General features: G+C 46.0%; 1 pseudogene; it reads right to left on the bottom strand.

Moving 5' to 3' along the window:
* Positions 1-9,546: 9,546 nt before the first annotated feature.
* Positions 9,547-14,292, bottom strand: LOC120702090 (annotated as a pseudogene).
* Between the last annotated feature and the right edge of the window lie 3,025 nt (positions 14,293-17,317).

Here is a 17,317-nt window from a genome sequence, read left to right as displayed (position 1 = left end):
TTTTTCACTTAGACCGACGCTACGTCTGCTCAGAAGTTTGTAAGCCCGAGATGGTGAAACCGTTTTTTCTTTTTTATATTTTTTAAAAATAAAAATTTCAAAAATATATGTCCGTTTTGAAATATTTCAAAAATACCCCCAGTCGCCCCCCATAGGGCGACAGGCCTTAAGTGTAATTTTTTTTTCAAATTCGCAATGAGGTCCCTGGAAAAAAAAGGCCCTGTCGCCCCCCCAACGGGCGACAGGGGCCTGTCGCCCAGCCCACGGGCGACCGCCGCTGGGCCCAGCCCACGGGCGCGGCAGGGGGGCCTGTCGGCCCCCCACCCCCGCGGGCGACCGGGGTATCCCCCCTATAAAAGCTCCAGCCCTCCCCTTCCCTCCTCATTTGAGCCCGAAAATTCCACCAAAAATCCAGAAAAAAAGGGAGGAGTGAGGAGAAGGAAAGCGGCGAAGCCCTGTCGGATTCAGCACTTGTGATCTGCAGGTTAGTACATTTAGTTTATATATTTTTCCATTTAAGTACTACGTATTTAAATATGAGTAATTTAAGTAGGGGTAAGTAATTTAATTTAATTAGTGCTATAGTAGAACCATTTAAGTAGGAGTTCAATGATACTTTAGTTTGTAGTTACGTAGTAGTAAATTAGTTTAGAAAATTAGTTCTACGCATTTATTATTACAATTGCAGTACTATTAGAGACGTGTTTATAAATTAATTATGATTTAGAATAGAATTTGGCATATGCAGTATAGAATTTGAGTGTCATCACGTAGTTATGAATACTTATACGTTGTAGTTGAATTTCATACTTAGTTTTTACGGATTATTGAATAAGGTAGTGAAGTAAAGAGTATAACTCGATAAGTATTATGTGATATACAGATATGTCGAGCAAGATGCAGTTTCAAGTATTTTATGGTGAATACAATGTTATGTATGGGCCAAATGGAGTAGATCTTTCTGCCTTTAAGCGCACATCTAGCGGCATAGATAAACCTCTGGAAAGGAGTTTTGGTTCCATATGTAAGTGGCTGCAGCGTGGGTTCCATGTTGATCCGTTGACACATGTGATCACTGTCCAGTCTCTTGTTAATTGGGAGGTAGAAAGTGAATTATGGGAATTAATGATGATACACAGCACTGATGACTGGCAAAAGTACATGCAAGCAGCTCTAGAGCGTGGGTGGCCTCTGGCCATTCTTGTTCAAATTCAGGAGAAGACACAAAATGAAATCCAACATTGTGCAGATCAAGGAACTCCGAGTATTCAAAGAGAGACCAATTATGTTGAGCAAGATGAGTCAGAAGAGATAGAGAACCAAAACATGGGACCACAGGACCTTGCTGATGAGGGAGAGAGGATACATAGCATTGTGGACGAGATGGAGGCAGAAGACCAAACCGCAATAGAGATGGAAGAATATGAGGACTCATCTGATGACGAGCAGTACTCATTGCCAAAAGAGTGGAAAGAGCATGATTTTGGCAGTCATGTCGCAGAAGATGTACGAAATCAGGAGTGGGAGTACAGAGGGAACGAGGTAGTGCAAGGTGCAACATATCCAAACATTGAAGCCGAAAAAGATGCTGTGAGACTATGGGCAATATCATTGAAACGAGAATTTAGAGTCGTAAAGTCTGGCAGTAAAGAATATGAGGTGAAGTGTGTGAATGCTGGATGCCCATGGCGAGTACATGCATTCAAGGGAAAATGGAAGTCAAACTGGAAATGTTCCATTGTCACAGAGCACACTTGTTTGCTGTCAGAAATTCTTCCCTCGCATCGCAATATATCATGCGACTTTGTTGCAAAGCAAATGTATGAGTTTATTATGGACAACCTAAATTATGAGCCAAAAATGATTGTTCGACACATTGAGCAGACTTACCAGTACACCATCAGTTATTTGAAGGTATGGCGGGCTAAACAAAGGGTATTCGAGATGCGGTTCGGCACATACGAGGCATCATATGATAACCTACCTCGTATGTTATCCCAGGTTGCTGCTAGAAATCCTGGAAGCTTTTATGACACATACCTTGTACCAGCCGTGACTAGGGGACAAAGAATTATGCAACGAGCCTTCTTTTGCATAGGTGCTTGTGTTAGAGCATTTCAGTTTTGTCTTCCGGTGATCTGCATTGATGGCACATTTTTGACTGGAAGGTATAAAGATCAGATACTCACCGCAATTGGTGTAGATTGCAACAACCAAATTGTTCCGCTCGCATTTGCATTTGTTGAGAATGAGAACATAGACAGTTGGTATTGGTTCCTTGAACGAGTGAAGATTCATGTTGTTGCTGCATGTCCAGATGTGTGCCTTATTAGTGATAGGCATGCAGATATCCTGCAATCAATACTGAAATTGCAACGTGGAACTGCGACAACGCCTCTATTATGGCCTGATGTCCAAAACAGGTGGTGCATTAGTCATATGGGTGCAAAATTCTATGAACACTTCAAGAACAAGGATCTTAAGAACATGTTTAAGAGGTTGTGCAACCAAAATCAACAGAGAAAATTCAATGCATTATGGCAGATGCTTGATCAGTTGACTGCAGAGCTAGTGAAGGTAAGGGCATCAGGAGCAGGCACGAGTCAGGCTGCAGAGGCTAGGGATTCAATTGAGAAGCCATTTTCACACTGGATTCGAGGTGCACCTAAGGAGAAATGGTCATTCCTTTATGATACCAACAGAATACGGTATGGTATTCAGACAACGAACCATGCAGAGTGTTTCAATATGGTTATGCGTTCTTGTCGTGCCTTTCCACTTATGGGAATTGTTGAGTTCATCATGTATGGGTGCATGAAGTATTTCAGAGAGCATTACACGGCTGCAAGCATAAACATCAACAACCCCCAAATTCAGTTTTGCAAAAGAGTGACACAATATATGCAAGAGAAGATTGAAAAGGCCAAACTGCACCGCGTCATATCCACAGGTACAATGGAGCATAGATTTGAGGTTCTATGCAAGGATAGAAGTGGTCGTGGTATCCGTAGAGATAGGGTGGTACAGGAGAGTTTGATTACAGTTGATGGCAAAGCCTTCTGCTCCTGCATGAAGCCTAAGTTATTGCATATGCCATGCTCCCATCTCATTACGGCATGTGCAGAGTCTGCGTTACAGGCAGGACTATTTGTTTCACCGTACTTTAGCAAGGAAGCAGCTGTATCCACATGGGGACATGAGGTATACGGGATTGGAATTGTGGGGCCTTTCACTCAGGATAATGAGAATAAGATGTTTATTCCTGATCCAGCCACTAAGAAAGGTAAAGGCCGCCGTCAGACACGTCGTATTCGGAATGGTATGGACGAGTCGGAAGCAAGCAAGGCACAAAAGCGTTGCAGCCAAAGTGGAGCATTGAGTCACAACTACAAGAAGTATCCTCAGAATGCACTTCACGATGCTGCTGACGTCAGTCCTTCCGGAAATCCCAGAGATGGAGCACCTCCTACGTTCAGACGAGCATCGGCGAGAATTGCTCGTGGAAGTCATTCGGTGTCATGATCCACAATTGTATTTCATTATTTGTAATATGTAGTAATGAAATATGGCAGGTATGTAATGAAGTATTATTGTATTTATGTGTCCAGTTTGTATGAAATATATATTTACCTATGTGTTCTCATATATTTTTGAATGCAGGTATGGAGATGGACTCCTTGCTAGACCCAGTGATCGACTCGAGCCACAGGTCTTACTTTGCAGCTGTTGAGCACCGAGCCCTAGAGGTGCTACATCCTCGTCCACCCGGCGAGGCGATCTCTATACACCACGATTGGTGTGACCGGTATGTAATGAAATATTATTGTTTATCACTTTTGTATTCGTCGGTATTCCTTTGTTTCGACATTTTTTGTTTTTTTGCAGGTTACGTGAGGCCGGCCTACTGACTCTGAGCCGTCTTGTCGAGGTTGGGCCTATTCAGCTCGACCGATCCCTCCTGACGGCGCTCGTTGACAGATGGAGGCCGGAGACACACATGTTCCACCTCCCGTGTGGGGAGATGACTCCTACGCTGCAGGACGTGGCCTACCTCCTCGGCCTCCCTATCGTCGGGGAGGCTGTAGGTCCGCGTGTGGTGACGGCCTCGTGGAAGGATGAGCTGGAGGCCCGTTTTGCCCTGGTTGACCGTGTGGACGAAGCAGGTCCGATCAACCCGCACCCGCGAGCATCAGGTCCTTCGAAGACCTGATTCCTACAGTTTACAGTGCGTATTCATTGCATATATAAATTTAATTGTTACAATTCACATGTTCCATTGCCAGTTGAAACCATTAATCTTAATTGTTTATGCAGCCTGCCTTGTTGGCTGCGGATGCCGACGAGTACAGTGTGACCAGATCGCTGGAGGCATACCTACTTTGGTTGTTTGGTTACATTATGTTTAACAACACTCATGGCAACTCGATCGATAGGATTCTCCTTCCGTATGCACGGGAGATTGCGGATGGGGACGAGGACGTACCGCCCTACAGCTGGGGTGAGGCGGTACTTGCAGCCACTTACCGTGGACTCTGCGATGGGTGCATGAAGACACATGGGAACACTATCCTGTCAGGGTGCCCACTACTGCTACAGCTTTGGTCATACGAGAGGCTAGCCATTGGTCGCCCCTTGGTCAGCCACGAGCCTTACCACGGGGGCATGTACGGCGACGAGGAGGACGAGAGGCCCACTATGGGAAATATCTGGATCTGGCGTCAGGTATGTTCGAAACAAACCTAATTTTGTTATTCATTGTTACATGATGTATTAGCGCACTTTTAATTTTACTTATTCGGAATGCAGAGGTCCTGGGCACATGCGCGGGTTAGACGCGCATATCCTGAGTTTGTTTCGGAGCTCGACATGCTGACGCCCGAGGACGTTGTCTGGGAGCCTTACAGCCCAGAGGCTGTGGCTACCCGTGCACCAGCAGGCCTGTCTTCGCACTGCTCCGCGAATGTGAGCCTGTGGCTTACTTCCGCCGTCCTGGTTTATGACATCGCGGTTGAGGCATATTGCCCCTGGAGAGTCAGGAGACAGTTTGGGCAGCGCCAGGAGTTTCCGGTGCCCACCGCGTTGGAGCGTGTCAGTCGCCAGGACCACAGGTAATTATGAATGAACTTGGCTCATACATTCGTGTCGAATCTAACGATTCTTCGTGGTCCACTTTGTAGGTTGTCAAGGAGTGGCTTGCCGTGCTCAGATGATTGGCTCACCAAGATCCAGCCGTGGGTGGACCAATGGGAACAGGCAGACGAGCACTTGGTCCATCCAACAGGACCACACACAGATAGCTCCTTTAGGGCTTACCTCACCTGGTACTTACCCCGGACTCGGGCTCGTCTGGTTTTTGTTGACACTCACCCGCAGCCACACCAGGCGAGGCTTCAGAATGGCTATGCCCGGCACCACGTGGAGGCACTAGCTGGCGCGGTGAGTCTCTTGATCATATTTGCATATATATATATATATATATATATATATATATATATAATCATATTCATAAGATAATTTATGTGTTTCTAACTGTACCTTTACTGAATTGATGCAGCTTCGCCTTTGCAACATGATGGAGACGGACTGCTCGACTTACTTGACGAGGGTACGTGCCGGATCCCCAATGACCCAGTTTGAGCAGACAGAGGCATGGTCGAGGCAGCGTGATCAGTTGCGTCAGGTAGCGCACAACTTCGGAACCCGTGTGCAGTACGAAGACAGCCACGGGTCGTCTCAGGCCTCGTCGTCGTTCCCGTGTCCGTCGACCGTGCACGGGCCGACGTCGCAGTTCTTCCCAAGTGCAGGTAACGTACATATCTCTTTAAAGTTACATCAAGTGTTCCTACATATTTACTAATATCACATACAGGATACGATCCGGCTACTGCGTTCGGCCATACTGGAATGTTTAGAGGGACAGCACCAGTTGGCGGACCGTATCCAGGGATGGTACCGGGGCCACAGATACCGGCCTACACAGGTTAGTTTATGTTTCGTATTTCGGTTTCTACATGTCATGACAAAATATACGAGCGTACGCTAACATCCACATTTTTTGCGTAGGATTCTGCCCCAATGCGGGCGCCGGACCTTCTTCTTCCTCCTTTCGACCAGATAACGAGACCTTCACCTTAGACGACTTCGACAGCTTGTCTCCAGAAGAGCCTGCCGCGCAAGGTGACCCCGATGTCTTGGGGTATTCACAGCTAGGAGGAGCACCACTGGGGATCTCTCAGCAGTAGACACCGCAGCCCCTTGCGCGTCCTGAGCGACAGGTGAGGTCTCCGGATGTTCTCACCTACTCCGAGGGCTAAGAGGGTCCTACGCCCTAGGGGTGGTTAGATATATCTGATATTTATTTGTAATGAGATAGTTGTGGACCTCTTATTTGTATCCGATGTTTATGATTGTGCTAGTTTACTTGTCATTTGTTTCTATAGATACTATTGATGTGAACTTGTTATGTTTGGGGGTTCCATAATGCTCGTTAAATAAGGGATGTTCTTGCGATTTTTTTCCGTGATTTAATGAAGGACAAGTTAGGTGCGGTAGGAGTTAGCGGCCGAATAGCTCAAAATAGGAACTATAGTGTATCTAGCTGCGAGTACGAGATCACAAGTTGCCACTGCTCAGCACGGCGATCACGGAATTCCCAAATATCGCATTCTTTGCCCAGACATATGTGACCCAATAGCAGTGCACTTCCACCATTTCAAAAAGATGTGAAAACACGGCAACCACTCCAGTTTTTTTCATAATGGCGGCTAGGGCTGGCTTTTTTTCTGAATTTTTAGGCTCAAATCACAAAGGGAATGGTGGCATACGGCGGGCCCCTGTCGCCCCCCCAACGGGCGACAGGCCCCTGTCGCCCATTGGGGGGGCGACAGGCCCCCCTTTTTTTTCTTCAGGGACTTCGTTGCAAATTTGAAGAAAAAAAAATTACACTTTGGGCCTGTCGCCCTATGGGAGGGCGACCGGAGTATATTTTTGAAATTTTCCAAAACGGACATATATTTTTGAAATTCTAATTTTTTTAAATATAAAAAAGAAAAAACCGCGATGGTGAAGAGGTCTGAAAACAGCTCGGCCCAAGTGTAGCATGGCTAAACCCAGTTGCTCGGTCAGCCTGGCATAGCAAGGCCGATCACGATCCACTAGACATCTTTTTTATTCTTGGGTCTGCTTGTGTCGTGTGACTTTTTTTTTAAAAAAATTCCTCTGAACTTATATGTTTGAAGTCTTAACTTTCTCTCTGAACTAAATCGGGTAACTCACCTCTGTTAACTTTCAAAATAGTTTATTTTACCTCCTTGCCCATGTTAGAAGCAGTTTTCAAGGCGGTTTTGTCTTTTAAGTTCAAAATAAATTCTATAAACAATTGGCAAGGATTTCAAACCATAAAAAACATAGGTTTCTAGAACTTCAAAGAAATTCCCAGCGATAAATTGGGAAATGAGAAATACAAATAATATATTTATATCTTGTACAAAATATCTCCAGAATCTTCTAAAACTAGATTTAACACTAGGAAAGTGAGAACAAATATTTAAAATTTTTGGTAAACTATCAAAATATTTTAATTCATGTATAAATACATTTGAGGAATTTTAAACAATATAAATATGATATACAAAGAACATAAATGCAACATATGTTAATGTTGAATGCATTCATGCCGGCTCCATCTTATTTTTTTATTGTGCAAAGCATTTATATGAAATCATATATTGATTAGAATGTTTTATTATTTTTCAAGAAAATGAGTTTTTTCAATTTTGTAGAGCTAAATCTATTTTCTAAAAAGATCCTAAATATATTTTTCACTAGTTTTAAATATTTTATATATGCTTGTCATGTCCTAATTCGTCTTCAATATTTTTCTTAGAATTTGTAGAAGCTTAGTGATATTTTGTGAGGTTTAAAACCTCATTATGTATTTACTGGATTTATTTTGAAACTAAAAAAAGGCAAAAATGTCTTTAAAACCCACTTCCAACTGGATTAGAGAGGTCAAATAAACAGTTTTGGAATTCAGGGAGGTGAGCTAGACTTCGTGCATTGTCCAATAAGGTAAAATTGACCTTTTTTATATAAGATGTGTGGTGTGACTCTGAATGACGTGATTAGAGTGAATAATCCTTGCGTTTTCAGTATGGCTACCAAGAAATGATTCCTTATACATCCATAATTTGTCCTAAAAAACCCTCGATTCCTTATATTTTGAGACGGAGGGAGTACTGAGTACTGCACCTTAAAAGAAATGAAACTTTTGCACGAAGAAATGAAACCATGGGCCGATGGACAAGAGTGCCCTAAATGTTGGTGCTTGCCAGGAGTTGTACTGTTGTAGCAGCCGCGATCGTTGATAGACCACCGTCCACCGATGAGCCCTGAGGGCAGCGTCTCCATGCAACTTGGCTTACAAGGTGAGCCACAGCCATCGACGGATCGACCGATGGGCAGCACAACCGCACGTCTCATCTCATGAAGCACGACGAGCACCCGACCGCCGCCCAACACTGCAGCGGCAGCGCACCACCACCCGCTGCCTTTACTGACGTCGTCCTCGCCGATAGATAGATGTGTCCCCGAAGGCCCGAACCCACCTTGACCAAAGTGTCACCACCGGGCCCCCGCCCCGCGTTCGCACGTACGCACGCACGCATTGACGCATCATCCTACCTACGTCGCACGGCACGGCCACCGTGTGTAGCCAGTAGCCGGCGGCCGCAGCAGCAGAAGGCTCGGCGTACGTGCGCGTGCGGCGCCGGCCGGCCAGTGGCCACTCATCGACCCGGCGCCGGAAGTCAAGCGAGGGTGACGGACAGCTCCACCCAATCCCGCTCCGGCTGCTTGCTTCTGCTGCTCCTGGCCTGGCCAAACATGTGGGTGTCCGGCGCGGGACGGCAACGCCCGCCCGTTTGGTCAGGTCGCGACTCGCGAATGGCGGAATGGTACTCCGTATATCTGTGCGAGGCAACCGAACAGGAACGCAGCAACGTGCGCCGATCGGCGGGTACCCCAACCGTTTTTTTCAGGCACGATTACGTTTTGCATTGCTTTTCGTTTAGCGGCGACACAGGGCAGATGATCCTTCTTGACCGGTTCAGCAGTCAGTCCAGGCAGCCTTTGGTGGGTTCAAACGCAGTAGCACGTCACGTGTAACCAATCCACCTGTTCCTGTCTCACCTTTTTTTAGGCTGGAGCAGGAAAACATCCAGCACAAACAAAACTTTGGAGCTGCGCGTACGATGGCTACACAACATTATTCAAAGATTTTCCCACAGATCCTCCTTGTGATACATACAGATGTCATCTGCACGCACCGCAGGAAATTGGCATGGGAGGCGTATTCAACATTCTGGCTTTGGAGCGAAGTATCTTCATCAGCTCCGTTGACCTGTAAAATTGAATTTCCGATTCCAGATTCAAAACTGTGACCAATTGCATGAAACATTCAAAAATGTTACCAGGAAATGAACGGGGTCAGCCTTTTCAGCTTATGATTTGATACCCAAAAAGACGAACAGCGCCGAACAGACGATATGCAAGAATGAAAAATGCATACAACCACCTAACTCCTTTTCTCGCTTTTCTCTTGTACAGTACACTTTGCACTGAGGCATCAGCATCCGTGAGGCGTGGATCATACAGCAGTGTCTAAATACAATCAAAGCACCAACAATCCCCTAGCGCTTCAAACGGGCAACAAAAGCAATAGAACATCGGGACCAACGCAAGGAATACTTGTCAACGAACGACCTGAAAAATCTACACGAGGTTTTCATCTGGAATTCACAGCTTGCCTATTGGTGTTATAGACTACTACCGGGTATCTGTCATCTGCAATGATCCGTCCTTTTGCAACTTCAGGCTGAGGCTCGTGAAGCGCTCTCTTGAATACTGTCTCGATGCTTTCCTCCAGTCCGTTCCAGCCTTCATCATTGCCACAAACTCGTCGTAGCTTATCTTGCCATCCTGAAGAACAAGATAATGAATGCCGTAAAGATAATCGGTATCTCAGATTCTATGAATCACAGAGCTTATAATGCAAATTGAAACACCAATTGATTTAAAGTCGAACTGAGATATAACTAATATGCTTTTGCAACTAGTTGATGGAGAAAGTAGGATACAAACCTTATCAGTGTCTACATCACGGATAATGGCATTGATAACTTCTTCATGATTTTGTCCCAGGTCTTCAGCTAATGACTCACGGAGTTCATCGATTTCAATATAGCCACTCTCGTTCCGGTCAAAGTATGCAAATGCCTTGTGCAGATGCTCATCATTGCCAATCTTCCTTAGGTGAACAGATAATGTAACAAATTCTCCATAATCCAAGGACCCATTTCCATCAGCATCCGCCTGGCATAACATGCATAAACAGTAAATATCAAAGGCCCAAAAACATCGCACCCGTGGCAACAGGTGTATTACTCAATTGAAAGGGGAAAAAAAGGAACCAAGAAACACTGCCCAACATCTTGGAGAAATCATGGAGAATTCGTAGAAATTTGTACGCATCTATACTAAAGGAAGCTTGTAGTGTCGTGAAAACTAACATTATTCATCCTCTCTTATTAATTTTGCTGAGCTTTCAAGGCTCTTCCCAAGGTTAGAAATCTTTGATTGTGACATACAAAATTATAACTACGAAACTGGGTCAATAAAATTTTATCCAATGTGTGTATTTATATAAACCAAAAGACTTCAGTCCAAAATCAAATACTAGGTGCAAAAATTTCTGTGTTTAAGGAAAAGAATTTTTACTCACAGCTTCCATGAGTATTTGGACATCTGCATCAGGCATTTGGTGACCAAGTTTATGCAGGCCAAGCTTCAGCTCATCAAAATTAATCATTTGATCTTTGTTAAGGTCCATCTTCTCAAACATATTCTTTATGTCAGCAGCCTCTTCGACTGAAAGATGCTCCGCTATGACCTGTAGAAAACACGTGAAGAAGTTTAGAACAAGCTTAACATTGAAAGGGAACTGACGTTAAGTCAGACTGAAACATACCCTAAGTGCATGCTTCTTGAACTTGTTCATCACGGAGAATTGTTGAAGCCTAGCCTTAACAGTTTCACCCAAATTTACATTTGGAGCCTTCTTAATGTTCTGCAACCATGGGTGATCTGGAGGAAATACAAGGTTATCAGACAAACATGTAGGATAAAAGTAGAACACTTAGGAATCATAAAGAATTATAGAACACTTAGGAATCATAAAGAATATCTTCCATCAATCATAATGCAAGGTTCAGCAATATTGGATTATAATTTCAAGATTTTTGCAATTTCGAAACATATTTCCCCTCCTGTTCGTTTGAGACTGAACAGAAGAAATAAATCACAATATAGTCATCTAGTGAGAGCATGATTATTACCGAGCACTTGCTGAGCTGTTAACCGCCGTTTTGGATCCGGATTGAGCATTCCCCTGACAAGATCTTTAGCATTATCTGAGACCCTTGGCCATGGATCTCTTTTAAAATCAATGACAGAACGGATAATTGATTGAGCAACACCCTGTTCAGTTTCTGCATTACAGCAAGGAAAATTCAAAAATGTTAAAAGCATTCAACAACAAAAGGCTAAGATGTATGAGAAAAATAAAGTATAGGTTTAGAATATGCAACATAGGGCATTTGCATTTATAAGATAATAGAATTCAATCCATTTTATAATTCTCCAAAATATAAACTTTCAATGCACAAAGACATGTCACTGCCAAAAAATCTGTCATTTCAGGTATAAAGCTAACCTGCTCAGAATGGAGGGACACCACAAAGAAGAATGTAAAGAATCACTCCTGCACTCCAGACATCAACTTCTGGACCGTAATTTCTCTTTAGCACCTCTGGAGCCATGTAATAAGGACTTCCAACAATCTCTATGAACTGTTCGCCTGCACAAATCAAAATTAGAATACCGGAAGAACAGCATTTTATAAGATATACAAAGTAAGCAGGCAGCAAAAAGAGAATAAGAGAGACCATGCTAGAGATAAGGTAAAGTGATCATATTGTCAACAAGAATTATATCATCGACAGTGACTCATAAAGAGAAACGACAAGCAGATAAAGGAAAACGAGATAATCATGACTGTACCTGGAGTGAAGAATACGGACAGGCCAAAATCAATGGCCTTAAGGGCAGCTGTTTCTTTCTTGTTTGCAAACAAGAAATTCTCTGGTTTGAGGTCCCTGTGCATCACTCCATGCTTAGGGCAGGTACAACGGGTCGGCGATTCCCGTCGACATGCAAAAGGACGGCGCCGATGCGGAAGGCCCTGGGGCGAGCTCGGGATGGGGCGGCGCCACTGCTGGAGCAGAGGACTTCGGGCGGAGCGGCGCATGTGCCGGAGCAGAGGGCTACAAGCAGAGGTCTAAATCTCAAACCCATCAATCTCCTGTCTGATTGCTTGCACTTAGGAAGATCACAGCGATTTTGTGTTTGTGGATAATATACATTTACAGAATATATGCCTTGTATCTTAATTTGTTGGCTAGTATATTATTTTTTTGGTTCAGAAAGATGTTCCAAATATACCTCTATCTGTTAACGCTTGACTCTGCAATAGGTATGACTAACTTAAATAAGCTTGCCTGGCTAGTTGGCCATAGTACACTACTCTATTTCAATTAGGTGAATAACTTAAAAGATACACTACTATTTGGATGAAGCCTTACCATTTTACCATCTTTGATTTCTGAAATCTGTCACTGAATTGTGCAATGTTCAGAACTATGCTTTTGTTGTTCTGTAGAAGTATCTTATTTTTGTAGCTAATCCTTCCTGGGAGGTATTTTTAGAGTAGAATGTAAGACCTTGTGTATATATCTGACCTGTTAGAGTAGCTGTTGGAGGCATGGTTGCTGTCATTATAAGTAGCATTTTGGTGTCTCAGTTTCAGATGGTTGCTGTCATTATATATCGTCTAAAATTTTCCATTTTATAAATTAAGGAGAGGTTTGATTCATCATTTTGACTCTGTATTGTTCAGACCTGTGTATTGTACAACTGCTAGCTGGTCAGACCTAGTGCTTCTCTGATTGAGGTATGTTAAAATTTTATTAAATGTCATTGCTAGCTGTTTTCTTACATATCGCAGTAGGCTATCTATATTCATGTCTGAAATCTGCCATTGTCTGTCAAGTATCATTTATGTCAAGTTTTCATTTCAGTTAATTTCAGTTAGCATGCCATTGATACTATGAAAACATGCCAACTGTTAAGCTATGAAATCTGAATACATGCCACATGCTAAGTTACCAATGATCTGTTGCTGATATAAAACATGACCATGGATGCTAAGTTGATGTCAGGAGCAGATATGGATGCTGACTTCTCTGGAATTTTTACACTAGAATTGTCATATGGAGTCATTTGGAGTATGAATGTAATCTCTGGTTCCAATGGAGGCTGATTTCTCTTTATCTAGTGTGCAGTGTGAAGTCTGAAACTCAAATGTGTGTGTGAACTGAATGAATATTTTCTATTTGCTGTCATTTTGGAGACATTTACCATGGAGTCAAGTGTGCTGCAGTCAAGTGTGAAACGTACATGTCTTTTCTTATGGGCCAAGACAAAGTAGAGGCACATGTCCAATTAAATGGTGAATTTATTATGTTATATCATGTATTCCTAAGATCGTCTCATATGAATATATATTTATATAATATTATATACATGCTTATTTTAAGAGTCATGTGAATTATTTGAATGTATTGTACATTCTCTCGTGTATTCAAAATGGCTACAAAGATCAATTATGCACTAGATCACCATGAGTTTATGTGTCAAAAGACAAATTAATCACTCTGCAGACAACCAAACAGACAATTCATTGTACAAGCTGTCTGTTCAGTTATCTATTTGTGACAAAAAGACAGCAGTTGTCTACACGGTTGTACTTGCCATTATGGCACATCTGGCATCACTCCATGTTGGGGTGCTTGGGGAGGTGGCGCATGATCTCCACCTCCCGGTGCACGTCCTCGATGTCCACGGGGGTGCGGAGCTTCTTCTTGGAGATGGACTTGCAGGCGAGCGCCTCCCCGGAGGCGCGGTCCGTGCAGAGGTAGGTGACCCCGAACTCGCCGCGCCCGAGCTCGTACCGCTCCGCGATGTCTTGCCCGGTGGGCTCCCGCAGCACCACCAGCTTGGGCGCACCCGGCGACGCGGAGTGGTTGTACTAGATCGAGAACGGGTTGGGCTTCTTGCCCTTCCTCTGCTTCGGCTGCTTGGGCTTCTTGCCGCCGGCGTCACGCAGCAGTTGCCCATCCCGCGACGCCGCCAAGATCCGACAGCCCTGGGGACGTCGAGTCAAGAAACCGCACGGCGCGCGGAGATCTGCGTGGAGGGGAGACCGGGGGGGGGGGGGGCAGAGGAAGGGGGCCGCGAGGAACGAACAGCGCGTGCACGTCTGGTGCGCCTGTTAGGGAGCGGACGAAGGCGGCGAGTGGGGTTAAATCGCGGGGGGATTCGGTGTAGACGGGGTCAGCGGTGGCGGCGTCTGGCCCCGTGTGGGAACCCACCAGTGGTAAAGCCAACGGCGGGGACGCACGGAGGGAGAGGACGTGAGGAGAAGAGAAGAGAGGAGGAGAGGAAGGTGGGAGACGAGGGCAGCGAGCGAGGAGGTGGTCAAACGCGACCAGATTTTCTTTCACACCCTTTCCTTTCCTCTCGCTTTCGTCCACAAATCTTGTTCGTGATTTTTGAGTTTTAAATTTAAACTCAAATTCATTTTTGAAATTCAATTTCGTCCATAATTTTTTTGAAATTTAATTTAAATTTCGATTTTCCCCCTACTAAATTACCTCATTTTTGCGTTGTTGGTTTATTTATGGGGGAGGAGACTTTGGGGGGGGGGGGGGGGGGGAGCTTATCAAGGGGAGTGAGTGAGGACTGAACGAAAAAGGAGGTTTGGTGAGGCCGTGAGGGGATTTAAAAACGACGTTACGCAGGATTCGTGCAATCTTGGCTGCCTAATCATGGCGGACAGGTCGACGTTTTGATGGGTGCAGTGCAAGCAAAAGCGTAGCGCGACGGCGTTTAAGCTGTACAGCGGGTTTTGGGGATCAAGTTGAGGGGTGCCTCGGTGTTCAAACATGTGGAGTAATCACAGAAGGTGGCAAGGTGCCTCTTCATCAACATTTTAAGGAACAAATGCGTCCGTCCATCGAAACTGGGCCCGAAGTCTCTTCACTCGGTTCCAGTCCAAAGCAAAATATGGAGACCAGCTAGTTTGATGCCGTGGCAACCCCCCCCCCCCCCCCCCCCCAACCCCCCAAAAAAAGCGACAGTGTTGAGGGTCGGTTAAGCATTGGCTTGCTTGCTAGAAGGCGAGTTTTTTTTTTTTTTGTGAAATTTCTTTGGAAGCTTCTGTCTGGTAGCGCCTTGGAACGGGGATAATCATGTTTGTCTTTTGTAGAGCTCTTGTAGAGCGTGGTAAGGCCTGCCTTTTCGAGACAAATAAACACCCTAGGAACGTAAAAGTTTCGATGAGATCTCATTATTTTCGTGCTCGGAATTTTTATGATTTTTACATTCTCTCCTCTGCAGCTCTGCTCTCAAAGGGTGGCCTTAACTGCTTTCCATCCCTATGCTAACCCACTGCGTTTCGCTTTTGCGTAATCGTCGATTAGGCGTCCGTTCACGCGGCCGTAGGACCGGAGCTGCACCGGCCATCATCAGCCCGTCACAGGCTACAGCACCTTGCAACCCCGACCGGTGTGGCCGCGTCAGCGGCGACAGGTACTGTTCCCCTCCGGTCTGCCGTAACCGCGTGCGTGATCACCGTCGTCGTTACTCGCCCCCCGCTGGACCCCCAGCCGCCCGCACGAACGCGCCGCTTTGATGTCCCCGCGTCGTCGGGGACCCGGGCATTGATGTCCCCGCGACGCGCCGCGCCCGGAAAGCGCTTTGCCTTGCCTTGCCCCCACCCCTGCCCCGGTGCCGCGCCGATGCAGAGGGAACCGCGGAGGAAAGGGACGCGACGACCCCGCCGGCCGGCCGGCCATTCACACCTCGCGAGCCGGACCGAACGGGCGATCAACCGTCGTCATTTCTATATAACAGACTCGGCGGGCGCCGCGGCCGCGCAGCCTGGCTACGTAGGCGGGAAAACGGCGGCGCGTCCGATCTTGATCCCTCGGTTCCCGACGCATGCCGAACCGAAGGCTGCTCGGCCTGATCACGGTGCTGGTTCCGTGCGTGTTTAGCTCGGTGCCCAGATTCAGGCGACGCGTGCCGTGCCTATGGGACACCGCGTGCTTTTATTACCGCTTGTGCGCCACTGCGCTTGTGCCGCATGCCTCCTTCATCCTGACGTACTGTTGGCCGACGGTGCTTCGTCGGTTCGGGGATAAATTCATCGATGGATAAATTCCAATGTCCTGCTCTTCCATTAACCCTCTTTCCCCGTCTCTTTTCTGTTGGGGTAAGTTTCTGCCGCGTTCTTCCTCTTCGCCTTTCCCTTCCCTGCTGCGGCTATTTGCCTTAGTTGCAATTGCGTTCGTCGTCGTCGTTGTGGCGGCCTTGTTCCGCGTTCACAGCTACCTACTGACTCCTAGCCTTTCACTGCTTCCGGTAGCAGTTTTTGTGCTCCGCTGCCTGCGTTTGGGCCAACATGGCCTGTGGATAGGTGGCCTGCTATGGGTTCTAGGCTGCTTTGGTTCGGGTTGACAATTTAGATGGGTCAATTTGGTCTGCCTCCCATCGTCCTATCCTCATCACCCTTACGGTGCCGTCATTGGCGGCGGCGGCGCAGTAGCTGCCGCTCGCGCGTGAGGGTTCGACGGTCGCTGCTGCCTGCTGCGACCAGGAAGCTCGCCGTCCTTGCACCCCCGGGACTAGGGAGCTCCTCGTCGCTGTATCTTCGTCCGTCTGTTCGTTGATTTGTTCCCTTTCTCCCATGCATCGATAGGAATACTGCTCTTTGCCGGAATGTCTTTGTGCCGCGCCCACAGCTAGCTCCTGATTCTTAGTGCTTCATTGCTCCGTGCTGTAGCTTCCTTCTTTCCGTGCTTTCACAGTTCTTGAGTACCTGTTCTTCTGTTTGGTCGTTCCTCTTTGTACTCTTTATTTCTCTGATATCAAAATGTAAATATCTTTTGTGTTCCCAATTTATTTCGCAGGTCTTGTTCGGATTCGGAGAGGAATCTTGCCTCCGTATCGTTGTTTTCCGTTGCTCCTGCTCGTTCGCTGCGCGTGAGGTGAGCTTCTATTGTCACCTCGCACCTCGCCGATTAGCTCCCTGGCCTGCCTGTCCCTATGACTCTCTTGGCTCATCTAGTGCAAAATTGTT

The sequence above is a fragment of the Panicum virgatum genome, chromosome 4K (genome assembly GCF_016808335.1).
Source record: "Panicum virgatum strain AP13 chromosome 4K, P.virgatum_v5, whole genome shotgun sequence".
In the NCBI taxonomy this organism is placed as follows: Eukaryota; Viridiplantae; Streptophyta; class Magnoliopsida; order Poales; family Poaceae; genus Panicum; species Panicum virgatum.
This window is presented reverse-complemented; position numbering and strand designations above follow the sequence as displayed.